The following is a 4,484-nucleotide window of genomic DNA, read 5'->3' on the forward strand; positions in this document are numbered from 1 at the left end:
TGAACTGAATCATCACACAACAAATACTATAAAGGGCATGTTGTCATACATGAACAGATGTGTTACATAAATTCCATCTTTGTACATGGACACTTGCAAAAATTCCCCCTCAAAAATGGATCACAAATTCCAAATACGAACATGTAGACACACACAGACACACCCACTGCTTCACCTCTAAATCCCTAAACAAACGCCTTTTTATTTTGCCTATTCAAATACATCTGAATTTTTTAAAATTATTCCCTTGTGATTTTACATGTTTATCTATAACTCTAACATATATGTAGACTAAAAGCAAAAATTAAACCTTCTGGTGCCATGGGAGTGGACAGGAAAGGTGAGGAAAGAGAAGAGGTAAGGTGGAGCTTGTAGGAGTCTCTGACAGGTTAGGTCCATACAATCATTTTCTAAGCATCTTGCTTAAGTAGTTTGGATAGACTTTGCTTCAACTCACACTGTTTCTTTTTCAGTTTTCCCAAAATTATGCCATAAATTCATTAACTATTTATTAACCCAATACAATCCCAAGACACTTTTAACCTGTCTAGAACTTCTCTGGTGTATGGCCGGTGTTGATAGAAAATACAGAGGGAATACAGAAGAAGGGCCTTGCCTCATCTGCACCTTTTCAAGGTGACTCAGCTTTTCACATCCACAAACTAGGCTAACAAGGCCCCAGTAAACAGGTAAAGCTTCCACCTCCCTAAACCACTGAACTATCCATGGACTAGACCTCAGTCATCTTCTTTCCCTTCCCCTTCTCTCCTCCTTCCATCTTGCTCTGTCCTCAAACATGCTGCACCATAAACAAACGATACTCTCGGAGCGTCTAGGGAGGACCCTGGGCAAGGAGAGGGAGGGCTTATCTTCTTTCCCCACATGATCGCTTTAGTGGAATCTATCTGTTAACACACTGAGCCTTGCCTACGGAAGAGAACACTGGGATCAAGCACATTTGGGGCAGAGGGCGTGTAGACTAGATGCTAGAGTTCAAAAATCCAAAAAAGTTCTCAGTAATAGCTTCATGGTCCTTCTTCTTACCTTACACATTTATTTTGATGTTAAAGAAAAGACAGAAGCTTTGGGAGCTACCTTATGGTTTCCTATTCTAAAATGGGAGACTGTTTTGGTTTAGGTTAGTCTTCACGGCAATTGAAGAGGATTGACATTGAAGCAATTGGCATTGCTTGTTACAAAACCTCCTACCCTGCCCATTTTACTCAGCTGTACTCTAACATTTTCTACTCCTCTGCTGATTGAAAAGTCTTAAAGGCCAGAGACTACAATAATTAGCATTACACTGACTAGAGCTCATGGAATATTTAAGGGATAGGATGGATCATGTTATCCCTAACTCAGCCTCCTGGCTCAGGACACCATCCAGTGCCCTGGAATGCGATCACCCTATTCAAGCGTCATGGTGATGGTGACCACAGCAAAAGGCAACCACTCTCTCAGGAGAAACCAGGAGGTCCCCTTCTAGTCAACACGCAGAATGCAAGGTGATGATTCATATAATCCCAGTGAGGCAATCATTAGACAATAGGACTTAAAGTTGAGCAGCAATTATGAGTCATAAGAGTCATGTTCTAAGATTGAATATCCAGGCTGTTTTGCTTGTCAGTTAAATAATGGGCAGCACACCTTATGTACAGATAAAAACAAAAGGCCCATGTTATTTGACTTTTTATCATTTAAACACTCGATGCACAAATATATTTTAGTTTTATGACTATGGAGGAAATAAAATTAATCATACACATTTTCTTCAATTTCATAAGTCTTTTGTTTGCATCCCCAGGAGTTCTATTTATTTCCAAGTTAAATGCTCGCTCAAATATCACCTCCTAAATTATTGTGAATAGATACTTGAAGCGAGGACTGGAGAATACAGTTTTTCCCCACGGGAAAGCCTCTCCTAACATAATTGGAGTAGGAGTTGCTCTTGAGAGAACATGATATCTGTTATCTCTAGGCAATCTAACTGATAAAACATGGTCACAATATTAGAAGAGATGCTTAGTAGCAAAAAGGGGGGAAGCTTAGAATCTCATTAATAAGCTACTATGATAGATAAAGCTTTCTCCTCATTTTTGGTAGAAAAAAAAATAGGCCACTTCTCTTTCTTAAACCTTTTTGACCTCTTCGCGTAGCCTTTGGCAGGACTAACCTTTCTCTACCAGTCAACGTCGTTAGCAACTTTGTCTTCCCATGAAGTGTCTCCCACATAGTGGCGTCCAGTATACAGCTGATAAATGACTAGGTGAGTGACTTACTGCATTTCTTGACTTTGACATGCCAGGCTTGTGGTAGGTCCTTCATACAAACTTCTTGAACTGCTTTGACACGAATGTCAACACCTCTGTCAGAGCTGCTCCTCATGCCACCTGTTGATTTTGACAGTTGCCAAATAAACAACACTTGTATACACATCCCTACAGATATGACCCAGAAAGATTATTGTGTTGTGCCCTGGTTATTTAAGTCAAAGCTTTCTGCTTTGTAAAGATCACGAAACAGAATTCCTTCCCCAGCACTGGTGGCCTCAGTGTCTTCACCAGTTTCATTTCAGCCATCAGAGCGCCTGATTGATATGCTTTATAAACGGAAACTTAAAAATCATAACTCAACAGCACAATTAGCTATATGTGTTTTAAGTTACCTGCCGGGGACAAGAGGAATTCATTTGGCGTGTCTCGCTAAGTATTATTAGCACAGTAATGAAACCTGACTACACTTGCTTCTTAAATTTTACGAGTTATATAGTTAAACTCTGCATTGGATCACCTTCATCTTCTTGTTACTTGTTTAAACTATTTCTAAAAAGTATATTTCAATCCAGAAGTATAAAAGTTTTTAAAGCGTATTCTGATAATTACATGTACGAGAATTAATAGCCCAACTTCTTTGAAATACTAGTTCAGAAATTCATATAACTTGTAACTTTAAAAAAAAAAAAATCTTGTCTGCCTGCTGCTTCAAATGGTAACCAACGCATCATGTTCCTGGGATGCTCACAAAAAAATGAGGCGTGGAGTAACCATTTCACAATAGACACTCATATTAAATCACTATGTTGGACACCTTAAACTAATACAATGTTATATGTCAATTAGATCTCAGTAAAACTGGGGGAAACGTGGAGGCCCCTGACTGCAGCTTCTCTCCCCGTGGCTGCCTCTAGAGATCGTCTATCCTTTGGTGTAGACAAAAGGCAAGCTGCTGTTGGACAGGAAAAGGAAGGCACCGAAACAGATTCCCAGCAACAAGAGCTTTGGGGTCAGCAGAGAGGTTTGTTGTTGTGTTTTTTACTCTATTTTTATTATTTCTAATGTATCTTTATTGTTGAAAGTATTACAGATGTTTTCAACGTGGCAGTGTGGAACAGAACTGCACAAGGAAATTTGCTGTCTCCCTACCATCAAAGGCCGAAACTGGAAAAGGCCGCACCATATTGGCTGCCTGGCTTAACGTGACAGAAAAGAATTTTATAGCAAAATCCGGTTATCGTTATCAGGCTCCCTCAGAGCATGGCTTTGTCACCGCTCCAGACACCAGCCCTCGCGGCTGCTGTGTTAAAGGAGGGCCTGGGAGCTGGGACTTGGGCACTGGTGCTGGGTTTTATGCGGATGCCACTGAAGATCCTTGGAAAACTGACCGTAGAATGTTCTCTTAGGTAACCGAGGAGCTTCCCCAACTCAAATGCCGGTTTCCCAGGGGACCCCAAAGGGTGTTTCTTTTTCACCACTCCGTGGGAGGCCAGGGAGCTCTGGTTTTTGCCTTAAAGAATGCTGGAAAATATAAATATGGCTCAGCATTTGCTCCAATTTACAATTCAGTGCTCTGTCCTTGGGGCAAAAGAAAAACCTTTAGTGAATATATAGGAACGGATCAAAATAAATGGAAGGCTTATGATGCGACCCATCTCGTCCAGTCTTATCTCGGTTCTCAGCTGGTCATACTAATTGATCAAGGAAAAGACCAGTTTCTTTCTGATGGACAGTTACTACCTGATAATGCCATAGCTGCTTATACAGAAAAGAGAATCCCTATTGTTTTTAGATTACAAGGGGGTTAGTCATCATAGCTACTACTTCATTGCAACCTTTCTTACCGATCATGCAAAATACCTAAATGCTTGAAAAACCTTAGATAAGAGACTTTCTTTAGGATTATAAAAATTGTAATAAACAGAATTGTAGGGGAAAATATTTCAAAACATTGTATTTCATAATGCTAAAAATGTTTCATTCTATAATTGAATTGCCTTCTGAATAAATATATAAAACCTGAAAGAAAAAAATACTGGGGGAAAAATGAGGGTGGCGTGATGATATACTGACCCTGTTTCTCTGTCAACGTTCGAGAATGACAGTCTTGAAGGACTAACAGTGACTCAGAATCCCTGAAGATGTTCCTTTAAGGGCTCACTGTCCTGGGCATCGATAATGCACCGAATTGGAGCACAGGGAGAAATTGTG

General features: G+C 40.1%; 1 pseudogene; it reads left to right on the forward strand.

Annotated features, from left to right (window-relative positions):
* Positions 1 to 321: 321 nt before the first annotated feature.
* LOC107541204 (S-formylglutathione hydrolase pseudogene) lies at positions 322 to 4,145 on the forward strand (annotated as a pseudogene).
* The last annotated feature ends 339 nt before the right edge of the window (positions 4,146 to 4,484 follow it).

This window comes from Miniopterus natalensis, chromosome 11 (assembly GCF_054644295.1).
Source record: "Miniopterus natalensis isolate mMinNat1 chromosome 11, mMinNat1.hap1, whole genome shotgun sequence".
In the NCBI taxonomy this organism is placed as follows: Eukaryota; Metazoa; Chordata; class Mammalia; order Chiroptera; family Miniopteridae; genus Miniopterus; species Miniopterus natalensis.